The 20126-nt window shown below is 33.3% G+C and overlaps 1 non-coding gene and 1 pseudogene across 1 annotated transcript; one reads left to right on the top strand and one right to left on the bottom strand.

The window, feature by feature from the left end:
• The first annotated feature begins 8224 nt into the window (after nt 1-8224).
• Nucleotides 8225-8296, top strand: TRNAT-UGU (transfer RNA threonine (anticodon UGU)). Its single transcript has one exon. It is a non-coding gene; the product is annotated as a tRNA-Thr (tRNA).
• Nucleotides 8297-13731: 5435 nt separating this feature from the next.
• Nucleotides 13732-17608, bottom strand: LOC149572319 (uncharacterized; annotated as a pseudogene).
• Nucleotides 17609-20126: the final 2518 nt, after the last annotated feature.

Here is a 20126-nt window from a genome sequence, read left to right as displayed (position 1 = left end):
ATACTATCAATCAACACCATAAGGTAAACCAAGTCTTCTCGAGAGTCCAACCATCCAAAAAGTATTTTTGCTAGAGCATGCTAAACAATGGAACTCCCTCATGATCATTCCTACTAATCTTGGTGCCCAATTTGTTTACAAATATGAATGCTCACCACAATATGACAATGAAAATGCTATTTGGTGGGTAGTTCATCCACGGCCATTAATACCTTCTTATAACCATTTATTAAATCCCAACATTCTAAAACTCACAGAATCTTCTCTAAACTTTGTTAGTGTATATTCGGGTCGACTCTACCAAGACCCAAACTCAGCTAAGTCAGCCAAACTTGACAAACTTGTAGAGTTGGAACTAAGAAGCTTCACATTTAGATTGTGTGTTCAAACTTTTATGTGATGAACCCATAAAGTTCAGTCCACCTAGCCTTGATGGCAGTGCTGGCAAGAACCTGGCCTAGATGGCAGTGTTGGTTGCCAACTATGAAGTTTCATCTCCTTCTAGAAAAGGTAGGAAAAGATTAGATTGCTACCAACCATGTGGTCTTATCTGGTGTAGGAAATAAAGAAACAAATTTTAGTCTTGAATCTTCTAGTATGAACCACTGACTTCTTGAAGAAGCCCAATTTTGTCTTGTAGTGACAGATGTCTCTAAGAAGGAAACAACAGATTGCTGCCAACTGTGCAATTTTGTCTTCTTGAAAAAATTTATAATTATTCTTTATTTTATTTTGTTTTATTTTTTATTATCTATGCACGATTTGGATCTTGGGACGAAACTCCCAGGAGATCATCTTTTCTATTGTATGTTGTTGTTTGAGCTCTACATGGTCTTGGGATGAAACCCTTGAGAGTTCTCATCTGTTGTGCATTACTATTCAAACTCTCTCTATTGAGTTTTTTGTAATTTGAAAGCTTAAATTGACATTGTAAAGAAATTCTATATCAATTTCAAGAGTAAATATATTCTTAAATTTATAGATGTTGGCTAAAAATGGGATGCTTTGAGTCTGCATAAGCATAATTGACTGTTTCTTTTCTTGAATCGATGTTATGTATAGTTATTTTTTTTGAGGTTTAAATAGTTTAGAAAAAAAAAGTTCAGATCATATAGACCTTAAGGTCTTTACAGTGGTACCAAAGACAAAATCCTATCAGTCTAGGATGTTAAGGATGATTACAGAAATGGAAGAAAAGGATAACGAAATAGTAGCCTCTAAAATTGCTAGATGGTATAACAAATATCAAAAGATGAAAAATCTTTTAACTTTTGCCAAATATTTATGTTTGTCAGGTAATACTATACCTATGCATGAGGTCATCGCAATCTTTGATGAGTACACAAATGAACCGAAGAAGGTCAAGGCTACTGAATCTTTTGATAGGTACCACTGCACTACATAAGAAAAAGGAGAAAGGAAATGGATCTTGAATCAGGCACTCAATCAGAGTCAAAAGACTCATTCTTGAAAGAGAAAGAACCCAAGATAATGGGACTTGAAGCATTGAAGAGTACATTAGAGTCTAAAATTAAAATGTTAAAACCAAAGACAAATGAAAAGAGAAGTTACAAATATAAGCTATTCAAATCTTTGAAGAGTACCAAAAAGCAAGCAAGAGGGGTTTAAGAAACAAATTCTTAAGTGTGGTCGTAATCTTGAGGCATCGTAAATGAACTTGATGTAGTACATCAAAAGAATAACAAAAGAAGAATCAGAAGTTAGCCTTGAAGAAGGGTTAATGAAAGAAGAAAAAAGAACAAATACTAAGATGAATCATTTTACAAGTTTCGTAGATGACAGAAAGTGGAGTAAAGAGCTCTCTACTGTAGGAGATAAACTTGGTGACATGTCTTTGTCAAAAGATGTTTTACTTACATCAGTGGTGGATCTAGTGAACTATTTACATACAGTGGATCAACCACCTTCCAAAGTGATTCAAACAACAATGGTTCCAATAGTGACCTTCTTGGGTGAGCATAGGTTGCCAAATCACAAAGATAAGAAGGTGGGACTTTTTTTTACTCACTGCATGAGTGAGTTTATAAGAACTACAACTCCATGGGTTCCTGAGAAGGATGATAAAATAAGGGAGATCTTTCAATTGATTGTCAAAAGTTTTTATTTGTTAGGTGACATCAGATGTTTCATAATTTCCTCATTGCTATCAAGAGGATCATGACAAATACATTCATGATTACATGAGGATCATTATGGCTTCAATTATTGCTAAAAGGGATGTTATTTCCTAGCCTATCATATCTTTGTTATTGGCTATTCAAAACCAAATACAGATTATTTCTACAACTACTTATAACTTGGTATACAATGTTTTCAAGCAATGTGAAGGGAACCTGAAATCTTACTTGTTTGATGAAGAGTTAATGGAAGAGGAGTTCAAAATAGAAAATCAGTCATTTATTGTAGTCATATCCAAGGAGCAACCCTCACTTGGAAATGCAATTTTTAGACATGGGAAAGATGGTATTTCAGTTAAGAATTACTTCAAAATTGCACTACTCTGATTACAAATTATTAGTATTAAGAAGAGTCGAGAAGTAAAAAAATACTCAAGCCCATGCCTAAAAGTAAAATATATTTCAGATTTATGCATTTGGGCCTTTCTAGAATTTGCACAAGAAAAAAGATCAAACAAATCCCTTATCTGTAAGTAGAGTAAAAATGAAATAACTCCCCATGACAATATCACAAACACATAACCAGTGGTCTTGAAATCATCAATGCATTTCATAGATGAGAACTCTATAAACCATGTTGGCGACATTCTTCATTAACCCTGAAATGCAATACAATGATCTTCAACATTCAAATGAAATCTATAATTAACATATTCCTTGAATATGATAATCGGCCAGACATTTGCTACAGTTTCTAAACCTAGGTTAGATGCCAAATCACAGGGGTAAAATCTCCTCATTTCCTCAATATAGTGGGAGAAGGAGTGAAATCGCACCCATTTCCAATTGTGGGAGGGATTAAAACTACATTTTCTCTTCCCACCGATACATGTGTAGGGGCAAAATCTTGATACGTTCCTTTGAATCTAGTTGTAGGAGTAGCTCTCCCTTTTCCATCTGTATTGGAAGTAGGGGTAAAATCTTCTCCTTTCCTCAATATGGTAGGCGTAGAAGTGCTATCACACCCATTTCCAATTGTGGGAGGGGTAAAAACTGCATCTTCTCTTCCCACCGATACATGTGTAGGAACGAAATCTTGGTACCTTTCTTTATATCTAGTTGCAGGAGTCGCAGAATGATAATTATTGACTTCCTCAAGCAATTTTTGAGAAGGGATTGCATAACAACTATTCAGATGTACCTTTTGTATAGGAGAGATGTCAACTCTCTGGAGAGCAGCACTTGACGTGGGCCTGAGCAATCCAACCATTGGAAGACAAAGTCCAATATCTTGAGATCTTCCACGTAGGCCATCATGGCCTTCCTTGTGATCGTTAAGAGGCCTTCATCCTCTGCCATTGCCCATTGTTAAAGGGGGAGTTGCAGCTCGCCCTCGCCATTGCATTGCAAAGATAGGAAGCCCCTCCGCGCTCCCACCATTGATCCTGTTTCCCTCGTTCTCTTTGTTCCCCACAAGCATGGGGGACTTGCTGCGTGTCATGGGAGGAATTTTAGCCCTCATTTCTAAACCAAAGTGAATGCTTGTGCAGCTCCCACGTGCACAAAACATAACAATGAAATGGGAAACCTTTTTCATTTTGACATGTTAAGCTCATGTTGGTCAAAATTTTGACCAACATGGGCATGGACTTTTAAAAAAACATATTTTTCCTTCCATATTCCGACCAATCTAAAACATTCTAATAGATGGTCGAAAATTTTGTTCAAAAAATGGGGTCAAATGTACTAGTGGCAGTCCCCTTTTTCTTTTCAGCGTATCCTTCAAACAATGAACTGGAATCCTCTGAAAACTAATATTTTATCAGCAAGTTTGAGTTTTATTAATAAACTAAGATTGTGCGCCCAGCTTGCACCAAAAATGATTACAAAGAAGGCAGTAACTTCCTACCAAGTGAAGTATTTTTTTAAATTTTTTTTTAAATTATATATATAAGCTTGGTTAAATTGCAAAGTTTCAAATTTATTAAAGACTGGAAGTTCATCTACGCTAGCTTTCCAAGCCTACAAAATCACTGCCCAATGCCTTCTATTGAACAAGGAGGAACCTATGTTTCCAAACTATCGACCCATACAATTGTTCAAACTATCAGTCTACTCAAATAACCCAAACAAGTAATAGTTTTAAACTATTCTTATCAACAGCCAAAACGTATTTTGATTTATATGCAAATACAGCCCAACATTTCTCTAAATTAACAATGTAAATAAACCAAACATCTTCCATCATGCTCACAAACAACATGCAAAATCCAATTTCGTTGATCTCAAACATTCTCCATTAAAAATTTCATTGCAAATCAACCCATGACAATTTCAAATATGGCAAGCCATTTAAAGAAAATAACATGAAAGAACCTGGTTTGGTTTTTGGGGAAACACATAGGTCTAGAGCTTCTATACAGGAGTCGACTTCACCTCCCAGCGGTTGCCTTCCTTCCAAAAGCTTCTTCCTAGCCACTGCCTCTTTTCCAATAGCACCACTTCTCTTTCTCTCTTCTAACACTAACCTTCCTCTTCAAAAAGCCGTTGGAATATCAGTGAAATTCTCTCCCAAAGAAGAATGTCTTTCTCCTGTGCGGCTTCCCTATATGCTCTTTTTTTTTTTTCACACCCAAAAAATGTGCCTTCCTTTCATCGAATCCTCCCCACTTAAATCGCTCTTTCCAAAACCGTCATTCCTTTTCTTATGCAATTTCCATTATGATCATTAAATTTAAAATTGTTAGCAATAAATTAATTTCCATTCACTTGGATCTACGGCTACCACTTGGCCCAAGAACTTTAAATAAACTTTTAGTTCTATTAAAGCTTCCACATCTAATTCAAATCCACCATTTTCAAAATAGAAAAACTATTAACTACCATTTAATTTTCTAACTAACTTTTACCATTTCAAATTCATGCTTGTAATTACTTAGGAAAAATAAGTTTAGAGTATAATACTTATTTTAAAATCTAAATTATAATATTTCTAAAAAATAATATTTAATCATTCCTTTATTCATTTATTCGTTTACACTACACAATCATAAACTAAAAGTTAATCCATCTAGATAAATTTAAAATTCAAATCAAATGATTTATATTTAAATTTAAAAAAAATTATGTGTGTGTGCGTGCGACTACACCATTCAAATTTCGGCCCAACCCTGTCAAAGAGTTAAACTCGTCTAACTCAACCACTCTTCCGCCTTCAATACCTACACACTCACAAACTCGACATCATCCATTGAATCAGTAATGTCATCATCATGATAAACAAATAACATCTAAGTACATATGTATTTTTTAACATTCAAAATACATCATCAGATATAAATATGTAAATGCTACCATAATTTTAACCATTATGTCGCAAACCATAAAGTCGAACATAAAGCAACATCAAGATATTGACACATGTAAAAAAATTTCATTTAATATCATCGACTAATAAGGTCTAAAACAAAATATAAAGGTATTTGACTCAAGTCAAGTCATACATAGTCTTAGTCAAAAAGTCAATCAACATAATAAATCCAATTAAAAAGCATGTCGAACTTTGAGTCATGACAGATCCTATCACCACCTTCTAGTGAAATAACCATAAGATTATGCGTCTTCAGCTCCTAGTTTAAATGATGCGTTCCAACAAGTAGTTTCTGGTTTTGTTGACTTTTTCGGACGCTAATCCATCCTCATGCCAAACAGCATTGCCAAGCTTGTGAAATTCTTTGAGGACTTTTCAAGTACTCCCAGGTCAAGTCTCAACTAAGAGGAGTTTCTGGACAGCATAAGTTTGTGTCAAACAAATGGTCTGCTGAGCTAAACTCAAGCGGCTAACCTTGATATTATTAATTTCTTGGTGCAGTTGTAAATAGTATAGAAGATCGTTCAATCTTAATTTAAGCAATTTATCATGATAATGTGCGACGATTGACTCAAATCTTGTAAAATATATATTTTCTCGTTTTCGTTGTTGCTATGACTTTAGAAGAGTCAATAAAATAGGACGTAAATATTAATATTTTGTTCAAAGTTGATGACTAGATATAATTGATAAGTAAGAGATGTTTTCCGTAAGTCAAATTGTGAAGTTGACTTATGTTTCATGAGTATTGGTGGTTCACGCAAACCAGACTATTTTTTAACAATTTGAAAGTTAAGTAAACTTAGATTGTTGGATCGAACTAGTAAAAAACTTGCAATAAGAACATGTCAAGTTAATATTGTTATTATCAGTCAACAACTATTCATATAAAATGATACTTCTTTTAAGATCCATTGTTGATGTATTTAATGACTTCTTTGACTTTGTTTTTATTTTCAATACAACCTACTAAGACTTTTTCATAAAGGCTTTGTGAATTGTTTTTAAACAATAGCCTAAGAATAGTTAAACAATATATTAAAGAAAAAATAATGTAAAATCATAAACAAGTAATTTTTTTGATAGGTAACTAATCAAAGTTTAGATTATGTATTATTATTTGTTAAGATTGATTATTATTATGTATGAGTAGATTTGAACCCAAGACCTCCAAAATAAGAGGTTCACAGTTTATTGTCTTAACTATAAACAAATAAAAATACTATATATGATAAAGTTAGTAAAATTAACAAAAACAAAAATAAATATGAGTTTGAATCTAATATAGACAATAGAAATTTTTTTAGCCAATATTGACTTGTATAATAGTCCTAGCATATAGAGATTGAGATCACTCACCACAAACAAACTTGTTACTAATTAATTTTGATTGAAACGATGATTAGAACACAACCAATTTCTTTTTGCATAAATGTATTATTTTAGGATAACTCACATATCTTCTATTTGTGGACAATCTCATTATGTTGAGGACAGTTGTAATTGTAAATGCATTTTCCTATGTTTATACTATGACCTACAAGATTTTAAAAAATCTTTTAATTTGTTGGTATTTTAAAGATTTTTTGTACCATATTTTTTGCTCACCTTGGTAATAATATTATCTATAATTTTATAAGAAAAATAAGATTATTTACATTTTAGTTTACCAATAATTTTTAAAGAAAATTTAGGAAAAAATCTACACTCAAAGAAACTCAAGCACACATTAATTGTGGAAATCATTGCATCAATATGATTTTTACCTCTTTGCATTAAGGTATTGTAACAATGCTCGAGTGACCTACGAAATAATCTTGAAAAATACTATGTTAAGGTACTAATATATAGAAGATATGGATATAAGATACCATTAATGATATTGTTAGGCAAAATGACAAGTATCACTTTCCCAATTCTAGGCATACACCTCCATCATCAAGAATCGCATAGCTCACTAAATGATGAACCACCTTAAGTAATATGTAACCCCTCTGAAAACTATTTGTATCCTAAATCTCGTAATAACAATAATTTTTTCCATTATGACGATTTTCTCATTCTTAGACCCTTCACTATGATAAGATTTACCAATCTTGTTATAAAATTCAAGTAAAGAGGATCTCCTTATATCCTCCAATTTTAATTAATTTTCAAAATCCTTTTTATTGTAACATCTTATCTCAAATATCATTACAAATATAAGTCAAAACAATATAATACTATAAATTTCCTTCTACTTAAAAAGAGATATTAGAATCTAACCTCTTATAAGTCTTGGAAACATAATATTATTTATTAACAATGATATACAAATTAAGATATGAAAATCTTTAAGATAATAAATCCAAAATTCTCATCCCATTGATCCTTGATCGAAAAAATTAAAAATTCCAAAATATTAAAAAATCTAACATTCAATTTTTAATCGTATACATATACTAACAGAAACTAATATATCTTATACAATGATCTCCTACCACAAATACAAGGTAACAATCATGTTAAAAAATACAGAAAAAGAAAACATATTGACGCAAAATGATTGGTAACACTTCTCATGTGAGCACTCTATTCAAACTTCGTTCTCTCATGTTGCTATTTGTGCAAGTATCTTTTATCGAAGATTCTTCAACTCTTAATTTTATTATTTAGGAAATGGCTCGTTTTATTATGCTTTAAAAAGATACAATATAAAATGGATAACCACCTGTATGCCTTTATAGCTCAGTGGTAGAGCGTCAGTCTTGTAAACTGAAGGTCCGCAGTTCGATCCTGCGTGAAGGCATAATGGTTTTCCGTAATAGAAGCGTAAAAATAATTTTTGATTGGCGAGGACTTTCAAAAATTAATAGAAGATAAATGGTGCATATTAAAAACATAAGTGTTTTTATGGGAGGTTATAAAGGAAACGCATAAAAATAATAATCTGATTTACAATTTTTAAGATTCAATCTACTTCCTTTTCTTGTGGTATGTTTGAAATTTAATATTAGTTAAGTTATATAATAATAATAGAAGTGTAAAAATAATTTTTTGATAGGCTAGGACTTTCAAAAATTAATAAAAGATAAATGGTGCATATTAAAAATAATTTTTGACAAGCTAGGATTTTCAAAAATTAATAAAAGATAAATGGTGCATATTAAAAACATAAGTGTTTCTTATGGGAGGTTATAAAGAAACGAAACGCATAAAAGTAATAATCTGATTTACAATTTTTAAGATTCAATCTACTTCCTTTTCTTGTGGTATGTTTGAAATTCAATATTAGTTAAGTTATATAATAATAGTAATCTGATTTACAATTTTTAACATTCAATCTAGTTCTTTTTCTTGTGGTATGTTTGAAATTCAATATTAGTTAAGTTATATGTTAATAGTGTTGCTAGGCTAGATACTTTGAGGACATTGAATCTTGAATTTGATTGTTGCATGTTCTTAAGACTAAATTAATTAGGCCAAAGGCATTTCCTTATATGAGATGGGGTGCAGCGACTTAGTGAGCTGACTTAGTGAGCGGACTTAAAGTCTAACCTTGATGAGGCGCTTTGGTGGGGTGACTTAATGAGACAACTTAAAGAGTCAACTTTGTGAGCATACTTGAACAGTTGACTTGGTGACATGACTTGGTGGGATGGCTTGGCGATCCGACCTGGCATGCATACTTGAACAATAGACTTGGTGAGCTGACTGAAAGAGTCAACTCATTGAGGTGATTGGGTGGGAGTGACTTGGCGAGCTGACTTGGAGAGTTGACCTAGGGGATGGGCTTGGTGAGAAAAATTAAAGAGTCAACTTGGTGAGAGCACTTGAATTGTCGGCTTGGCGAGCGGACCTGAGGACTTGGTGGGACATGTGGGACTTGAATTGAAGAAACTAGAAAAACATTGTGTACAAATGAAGGCATGAAATGGATGGTTTTGGAGCACTTAGCACAGACACTCAACATTCAGTACATATCATCATTCGAGATCAAATGGGTGTATGGGATTATATGCATAGTGAATAATAAAGGAGGGAATTGAACCCTCCCTGAGGCTCACAATTGTTGAGGTCCACTTCAGCAATGGCCCTTCCTATGGAATTGATATCTAAAACATTTCTAATGAGATAATGTGTTATGAGCTCTTCATCAGTGGGATGGAACGTGAATCCAGGAGGCAGTTGTGCATCACCCCTATCATGGACCTCAATAACTGTGAGCCTCAAAAAAAATTTGACCAATGCCAACAGTTTTCTACCAAGCATTGGTCGAAATTTCGACCAATGCCTAACAGTTTTCTACCAAGCATTGGTCGACATTTCGACCAATGCCCTGTAGTTTTCCATCAAGCATTGGTTGAAATTTCAACCAATGCCCTGCAGTTTTCTACCAAGCATTGGTCAAAATTTTGACCAATGCCAGTAGTTTTCTACCAAGCATTGGTTGAAATTTTGACCAATGCCCTACAGTTTTCTACTAAGCATTGGTCGAAATTTCGACCAATGCTTGGTAGAAAATGTGCTGCCAATTTCAAAAGTTTTCGACCAATGTATTGGTCAAAATTTTGACCAACTAGTAGGTTGGTCAAATTTTCAACTAGAAAATTTTTGACCAATGTGTTGGTCGAATTTGGGCGAATTTTGGTCAAAAATTGGGTCAAAATTTCAACCAATAAAGGTTAAAAAAAGAGCCCAAATGTACTAGTGTGTAATTCAGAGAGCATTATTCTTCTATATACTTGTTTGTTTATATGCATATAGAAAGGTTTATGTGAGAGAATTTTTTTAAAAAAAAATCTCCAATAGGTTAGGAAACATGTTTGTCTATTTTTCATACATAGTGATCTATGCCGATAGTTTGTATCCATTTGTTCCAGTAAGAATGTATAAGTAAAACCATATCCGTAATACGGTGGGTTTATGATAGTCATTTTTTTTTTATGAACCATTATATATTTGATTAATAACTCAATAGCAACTTAAAATAATAGAATTTTTAAAATTTTTTTTTGTAAATTGTTAGATCAATTAGATTTTTAGTGATATCTAAGTTACGAAGTATCATCTTACAGTCAAATTGAAATATTAATGAGGTAGAAATTGTGATGATAGTGTTAAATTATCTTTGTATAAAATCTTAACTCTCAATTGCAGGAAATGTGGAAGTAGTGATGTTTTGGTCTTCATATCTTATTTTTCTTAAAAGATCATATTGTTTTAGAGGTTGCTGAGTGTGGGTTTTAAAGAGGAGGGTAATTGAGGAAAAAATGTTTTGAGATTAATTAGAAATTACTTGCCAGTCTTTTTCATTATACTAGTTCATAATGCTTGGCCAAGCTTGGTAAAATATTTATGCATATGATTGAGATGCATTGGTTATTTTATATTTTCCCTCTTCCACATCCTTGTGTATGTTTCTACTAGAAATATGTGTATGTAGATTAAGCACAAAGGTTGCACCAAATCTTTCCAATCCAATTGTGTCGAATTGCTAGCCTTCTTGTGCCAGGGTTGGGTAGTTCTTCTTCACCTGAGAACCTCAAGGAGCTAACCACTCCATGGTTGGGTGGTAAAAGTGCTTGGACCACTCTTCCATCTCATGATAGCAAATGGACATTGTTTTGATGGCTTGGAGATGAGATTACATGCAGATGGACACTAAGGTTTGATGATATATATATATATATATATATATATATATATATCATACAATGTACTGATGTTACAATCATGTTCGACGTGCAGGATTTATATAGTTTTGACAAAAAATGTCATGTCCACCTGATTCATTTCTAGCATTTATGCTTTGATTTGTTTATGGTATTGATATATGGTCAACCTTGTATTATCTAGTGTATTTAGAGAATTTGGTGTTATGTAATAACGATTGTGATTCCAACTTCTTCTCTACTAATTGCCAATATGTATAATTTTTCATCTAGAAATGGACAATGAATTAAATGATTATGTGAATTAAATCGACATTTGAATTTTCAAATTATATATTTTTGCATCTTGAGGTTGTTTGCATATGTGGCATGTGATGTGGATTTCAAATTTTACAGGATCTCATTCATTAAATCAGTAAAACAAACCAACTAATAGTGAAAATTTCTTCATCTCCTTAAAAAATGTGCCCTCTGCTCTAAGCGGAATATTAGATCCTTCAAATTGAAAAGTAGATGTTGAACTACTGAGTAAGGTAGGCCATTGTTCCATTTGATAAAAAAAAATTCACTTATAATGAATGAATGAATGCTTTTCAATGACGTCCACGAGACCAGAGTAGTCTAAGGGACTGAAGAACAACCACACTAGATAATTTCCAAATTTCTTTTTATTTCTAATCTTTTGGTATGTATCTTAACTACAAAAAAAACTAGTCTATTTTATCTTATCCCCTTCAAATAAACTATGCATGTTGTCTGCCCTTAAGATGACATCATAGAGAGATTGGATGTTGTTGTATGCCGCGCATTCTGAGAGAAAATGCCATTCTATTTCAACCGCTCCAAACTTGCAAAATATGCAAATTCTCTACTCCCAAGTCTCTTTGGACCTCTTCTATCTTCATGTCTCGCATCTAAGGTAATGAGGTCCCTTCCTTAGTTGTGCCACTAAGAACCTCGCCCTTCCTTTAATAGCAGCCCCAAGGTACACTTTTTCGCCAAGTTCCCCAGTTGGATTAAATTATTTAATATAATAGATTTTTTTTCACTCATATTATTGTTCCACATGGCATTATGAAACTTCCCTTTGACAAATTGTCTTCTGTCCACATTTGTGTTTGGGCAATCTTTTAACTTGATGTTCCATTTAGCCAGCCACTTAATGTTTTGCTTCATCCATGTTTTCTTCCTTCGATTAAGAACCTCACTTTTCATAGTTTTTAGCCAACGATAATCCTGCATGTTTTTAATGATAAGATACTTTGATATAGACAAATATGCTTGTGACTAATTATAAAGTACCGTACCTCCAAACAATGATGAACCTCGTTATCCAGTAGATTCGAGATGGTGTACTTGGTAGTGATAATATCTTGTACGGCATCCCAAGGACATAATATCAACTTCTGCAAACAATGAAAGAAGATCATTGTCTCACAGTATCAAGTTATCAACTAATATCCAAAAATAATTAAATCATTGCACATGAAATGATATGCCTTGTAAGAAAATTTAAAAATCATAAGATAAGTCTAATTGTAAAATGGGCCATTTCTGCAGCAATAATCTAGCCAAAAACTCAGCAATCATGCCTCTGCTGCAATGAAATGTTCACTACCAATGGGGACACACTTCATTGTCTTGTCATTTTCTCTCTCAAGGGAACAACCTTTCTATGTAACCATTATTCTTAGGTGCTTTTGCAAGAAGAGAACACAACTCAAAACTAGGAAAGTCCAGAATATTTTGCATTTGCTCTTCAAAAGCCCAATTTCTCTGCTAGCCTAAAAATTCAAAATGGGCTGGTAAAACCCTGGTAGAAAAATCAAATTGTAGATTTGTAAATCCTAGAGAAGGCTCTTGGAAATCCATTATGCATAGCAAATACTTGGGACACATATGCCAATTAATATTGACATTAACCCAAGCCAACATCAAAGCACCAAATGGCATGGTGTCATATGAAGAGAACAAGACTCCAACTCAAGGATTGGGCACTTCATTATCCCTGCCCCACCCACTTGTATGCAATTTCTCCAACAGATATAGTTAGACCATCCACCACATCTTTTGACCCTTTTTTTTGATGGTAATGCCAAGTGAAATACTTGCATACAATGGGCTAGCTACCTAATAACTTATTCTAAGAATGGCAAGATCAATACTTCCACTCTAATATAGAATAATTAGTTTTCTCATTACTGGAAAAATGAAATTTTGCATACTCAAACTGGTGTTTATCTTACCACTTCTCCTATTAGTTAAAGAAGAAGATACAAAAGCATAATGGTAAATACTAGAATTGATTCATCATATCTTCACCACTCTTGTGTTGCATAAATAAGCATACTAGTAAAATATTTTACATATTCATACCAATCCATATTGGTGTGGTCTTTGTACTGTTTGAACCATTAAACCATCTCTAGGGCCCATCCAGTAGGAAGTTAAAACACAATCTCAGCAACAGGAATGCCACGGTGAGGAAAAAACATAATACGATGAGTAAAGTAGAACTGCCATACCAAAACCACAAAGCTTGAAGTGAAGATCTCAGCGAATGATAGTCTCACAAGGCATATGCAGCATCTCTAGCAATCAACTCTCCATGCAATACCTGTGATGATCAAAATACTAAAATAAAATGGATAAAGTGCTGTAAATCTTCTTTAGAAAATACAAATCCTTGCAAACACTAGAATAGACTGATCACAAAAGATCAACCTTACCCTTCTACATTGCTATTAAAGACTGTAAAATTGAGATGTTCCCATTCCATCTAACAAAAAAAACCCAAGTAGATGAAAGCTGATGGTAGTATTGGTCAAAACTCAAAAGGGTATTGAAAAATCTGTTAAGCAGAATTAATGTTGAATTACCTCCCAAGGCCAGTTGCTAAATAGTCGTCTCTCAAACTCATGCAAACCTGCTACTCTTTGCGGGGACTTGACATTGCAGTCAAACATGAAAGTTGAAATTGCAGAGGATAATTCATATGCTTGTTTTGCTGCTGTGTGTAGCAATATCTTAAATTTGGTAGACTCATTCAAGCTGGGAGCTGCTCTTAGTTGGAAGTTGACATTGAGTTGCACCTCAAAGTACACAAAGAATCACATGCATGTGTGCTTTTCTGTCAACCATTGAGATGGCTCAGATTCAGTACAACTTATGCATGTACACTGCTCTTATTTGGTACTTGTCATTGGGGTGGGATCTGAAACTGCAGAAAGTGTCTCATCTGCTTTCTTTTCTGTTGGTCGTCGAGATGGATCAAACTCAGTGCATGAGATGAACAAATCAGCCAAAAGTTTAATCACATCTTTGTTTTCTTCAGGAAATAAGCCCTCCTTTCTCTCTGGAACCTTATCATCCCATTCTGATAAATATTTATCAAGTTCTCTGGTAAAGGGAGGTTGTTATACCATCTAATTAACAAATAGAAATCATTGATTAAAAAACTTAAACTGAACCAAACAAATAAATGTAAGCACAAAAAAATGTTGCTATTAAAGTTGATCTCTAAGGACAATGGTTTATCTACTTATCATGCCTGTAAATAATGATGAATATCAACATTTGATAATTCTACATAGGGTATTTGTAATGTCTAACAATTCCAAGATAAGACATCCAAAGGACCAAATACCAACTTCCTGCAAACAGAGAAGAAATATTTGCTTAACAATATGCAAAACATTTTAGGATGGTAGAAATCATTGCAAGGTTTAAGAAATAAAGTTTGTCATACTACCTGTACAGTAGTTAAGAAATAAGATTCAAAATATAATGGAAAATTGACAATAGAACTCATTCCTTATATTTATTTACTGAACCAATGAAACAGATACAAATACTGGTAACAGATATTTTATTGTACCATACCATTCCATACCGTTGTGGTCCATCCATTGCTCGAACTACCTTCGGGGCCATCCAATGAGGAGTTCCAGTACAAAACTGAGCAGGAGCAACAACATGATGAGCAAGGCAGCATGTATGAGATGATGAATGAAGAGGACCCGTCAAATCAAAATCATAAAGCTTGACTACTTGTAATGCCTACCCTAGTTGACTTTTCATGTCATATTGTCAAATCCTTTAGGCTAGTTTTATGATTAGCGGTACTTGGTTATCGGATTTGATTAGATGTTTTTCATATTCAGTTGATATATGTGTTGAATTATTTAGTTATTTTATGTGTTTATGATTATTTCGATAATGATGCATATATGTTCGTATAGTGATTTTAGTTATTTCATGATGTTATTTAGATGATTAATTTATATGCAGTTCTATGGTTACTTATGCCATACTTGCATGTGTATGTTTTACTTTATGTGTGATGTTTTCTTACACCATATTTGTATTTGTATGGTGTACATGTATGTTTTACTTTATGTGTGACATTTCTGATGTGATTGAGGGAGGGAGTCATAGTCACATGCTAGTTGAGATCTACACGATGCACCACTTCTAGCCATTACCTGTTTAATTTAGATTATATGTATATGTACATGCTCAAATTTTATGCAAATTGCTGATACCGAGCATTGACTTTTCTAAATTGCTAGGATGAGCGTGCTTTTTGCAATATCTCAATGGTAAAAGAGGAGAGATAATTCTTAAGTCTAAATCCTAAACCCTAAGCCAATTGTCTTAGAAAGTAGGACAAGTATTTGAGTTTTTTACTCGTCCAAATTCGTCAAGTGATGTGAATTTGTGATTTTGACCCTTTCGTTTTGATCTAATATTATGTACTTTATATTGAGTTGCCTTATTTAGTCTTGTGGGTTTGTTGTGATTTTCAATGAAACTTCAAGTTAATTTCTTTTGTGTTCCCTAGCGGGGTGTTACATTTGGTATCAGAGCTCGAGTTTCTATATTGGGAGCTCTGGTATATAGGAACACCACTAGTTATCAACTAGTTAACTGAAACAAAACTTAAACAATTTATGTATCTATTACATTTTGAATACTTGAAACTTTAGACTTGATTTCTTGAAAATTAGAAAATAGGAAAAACTTGAATAATACTTGAGTTGGATTTTAGACATTTTCTTATGATTGTACTTTAAGGTGGTATACCTTTGTCGACTTTGTGAGCATTTTTGTTGTTCTTTCTTGGGTGTTTTTAGTGGACTCTTATCCTCCTACAGGGGGAAAGGGTCCAATAGGACCTGCACAATGAGTGCTAGAGTTTTTATCTTTCTTGTAGGCTTCCAATAGTAAGCCTAAGTCTGGGGGCTGGATGTAATGCCTAGCCCTAGTTGACGTTTCATGTTGTATCGCCGAATTCTTTTAGGTTAGTTTTATGATTATGTTTTATGATTAGTGGTACTTAGTTACCGGATTTGATTAGATGTATTTCATATTCATTTGATATATGTTTCGAGTTACTTAGTTATTTCATGTGTTTATGAATTTTTGATAATGATGCATATATGTTCATATAGTGATTTCAAATAATTCATGATGTTAGTTAGATAATTGATTTATATGCAGTTCTATGGTTACTTATCCCATACTTACATGTTTATGGTGTACGTGTATGTTTTACTTTATGTGTGACATTTTTGATGTGGTTGAGGGAGGGAGTCGTAGTCACTTGCTAGTCATGATCTACATGATGCACCACTTCCTGTCATTGCCTATTTAGTTTAGATTATATGTATATGTACATGTTTAGATTTTATGCAGATTGTAGATATCAGACATCAACTTTCCTAAATTACTAGGATGAGTGTGCCCTATCATAGTATCTCAATGGTAAAAGAGGGGAGATAATTCTTGGGTCCAAATCCTAAACCCTAAGCCAATTGTCCTAGAAAGTAGGACAAGTATTTGAGTTGTTTACTTGTCTAAATTCATTAATTGACGTGAATTTGTGATTTCGACCCTTTGGTTTGATCTAGTATTATGTACTTTATATTGAGTTGTCATATAGTCTTGTGGGTTTGTTGTGATTTTGAGTAGAACTTTAGATTAATTTCTTTTGGGTTCCCTAGAAGGTGTTACACTACTAGACTTTCATCCATTCTATTAACTTCTAAATCTATGAGAACATTTTTGCTTTTGACATCTCGGTGAATGATATTTCTAGAATGAAGTTCCAATAATACACATGCAACATCTTTAGCAATAAACAATGCCAACTTTTTTGTAGTGCACATTTTATCTTCTTGTGCTAGCCTACCAAACAATGTCTGCAATAATTAACATACTTAAAATGAATAAGTATGGTTTTTTTAATATTTTGTGGTGAATGCAACTCTGTATTTACCCTAGAAAAGACTAACGTCAAGAGAGCCACCATTAACATTGTCCATTGTTATTATAGATTGCAAAACTTGAGTTTCTCCCATTCCATCTGATGAAGAAACCCAACTAGAGGAAACCTGATGACCGTATAGGTCAACAATTCATAGGTGTTTCTTCAATGCACCCATGTGAACTTTTGCAAGAAAATTTCCCTCAAATTTGAGTTGCTGATCTTTAGAAGAGCTAGATACTTTGAAACGGTGTACTTGAAAAATACAATGGCAAGAGAATTATTTGACTTGACTACTCCTGTCAAGACTCAAAATCTATTGCTAAAGTTTCAAAACATTTTTGAAGCCATTATAAGTTAACAATTTGAAGCTTGGACAACCAATTATATATATATACACACACACACACACACACACACACACACACACACATATATAGATACATACATACACACACTCATTGCAACTTTCATCAAGAAAGTTGGATTTTTAGATTTCAAGTTCTAACCATATATGCCTTAATTTTTAATCTACAAGATTAACTCAAAAGAATTTGATTATAGTCATGAATTTGTCATCTAGAAATTTTCACTCAATTTAGAAAAGTTATTTCAAGGTTTAGTCAAATTCATTTAGTCCATCCTTTTTTTTAATTGGAATGTGTAATTTTCCCCTCGCTAATTTAGACGTTTCTAGAAATAATCAAAGACCTCTATAAAAGAGTCACAATGTAATGTTTTCCTTGATTAGACAATGAAATGATTTTATAATTTCTATAAATACCTATATTGTATATATTGTGTTTATTTATTGTTTTGGATCCAATCCATCACTTTTATCATCAGTTTCTGAGTTTTGTGACTTTTCTAAGTAAGATGGAATCAATAGGTATAGATGCATTGAGTTTTGCTTCCATCCATTGCCTGAAAACCAACTCTCAAATCTAACTCCAGAAGAACATTATTATCATAAATTTAGCTTCCCTTACAGACATTAGTCCATCCCACATTACTAGCCTCCTACAAACCAACTCTCAAATCTTAATCTGGGAGCTTCATCCAGAAGAACATTATTATTATAAATTTAGCTTTCCTTACAGACATTAGTCCATCCCACATTACTAGTCTCTAACCAAGCATTTTCCAGAAGGAGTGGAAAATTAACATCGTATAAGAACAAAACCTGAAAGACTCCAATTCTTCAGTTTATTTCATGTGAAAGTTGAAATACATAATTAAATTAAAACAACATACTAGGAAAAGACAGGTCTTTGTATTTGAACTGATATGTTCTAAGTGGTCCACTATAACACATCCCTTGCAACCAACTGCACATCCATATCTCTCTCTCTCTCTCTCTCTCTCTCTCTCTCTCTCTCTCTCTCTCTCTCTCACACACACACACACACACACACACACACACACACACACACACACACATCTCTCTCTCTCTCTCACACACACATTGTCTGAGTTGCTGATTGAGAGATTATTCTAGTCCAAAACAACACCAACTGCAGTGACTGTGATTTACCTTTTGATTTTTTAACCAATGTATTGAAAGATCAAAAAAGTAGCCTTTCATAAATAGAGAGATGTAGGAGGAAAAATAAATGATTCACACTGGAACAGAGAAACTAGCCTAGAAAAACAAATCGTAGTTGCAAACTATAGATAGATAAACACATAACTAACATTGCAAGCTAACTTGAGAATGAATGAATGAAAAACTTTTAACATCCATAGAGTTAAAAATAGCCTATGGCACAATCAATGTTACCACTTTTTTCGTCTTCATATCATTAATAATTTAATTGTTTCCCTATTTGGTGTAGAAGTACCACCTTCACTCTCAAATTTAATATTTTTAAGTCACCTTATAATCCCACTAAAATCATTAAAATTGTAATGGTCGATTATTCATCTATTCTTGGGAAAATCAGAAAACATTATATTACATGTTAAATGTAATAGTCATTTGTATTACATATTAAAATTTAATTGGTTGGATGGGAAGTTTGATAACTACCCAAGAAACTTGTGCTTTAAATAGGCACCATTGTAATTGTTGGAGAGGAGGAGATCAATAGGAAGTTTTTGGAAGATAATTTAGTGTGAGTAATACTCCAAATGGCTCTTTGGCTAGAGTCCAAGAGCAACATACTGTTGTAATCTACAGATATTATCTTAATGGAAGTATATATGTTCATATTTAATGGCATCTCAATTTTACTGAGTTATATTCTATCGATTATTATTATCTTTTCCATGGTTGTCTAGGTTTTAATATATTTGCAAAAGAAGAGAATTCAATTATGAAAGCTGATAAAGAATGAAAGTTGGAATTTTGATATTTAAGAGGCTTCGCATCAAATTGGTATCAGAGCTCAGAAGATTTTGAGTGTGTAGATAGAAGGAAATCTACACCAGGCAGTGGTTGGGTTTATTTTGATTCTTGTTTTCTAAGTTTTTGGTTGCAGATTGGTGTTGGTTCATTTAGCTGCAGTAGGTGGACATGAAAGTCTACTGAAGACCATAGGAGATGGTCATGTGTGTCATCAATAGTCTTGGGGAGAGAGGCATGAAGGGACTCCCAAGTGAGGGACAAAAGTTGTGTAGCAGCATGGACGAGTGGACAAGGTTTTAATTAAGTGTTTCTTGTTGGGGCCATTGTAACCCCTAATATTCCAAGATGA

The sequence above is a fragment of the Cupressus sempervirens genome, chromosome 2 (genome assembly GCF_028749045.1).
Source record: "Cupressus sempervirens isolate cs-2001-9-10 chromosome 2, ASM2874904v1, whole genome shotgun sequence".
Classification (NCBI taxonomy): Eukaryota; Viridiplantae; Streptophyta; class Pinopsida; order Cupressales; family Cupressaceae; genus Cupressus; species Cupressus sempervirens.
The sequence above is the reverse complement of the archived record's forward strand: the minus strand, read 5'-3'. Positions and strand labels throughout refer to the sequence as shown.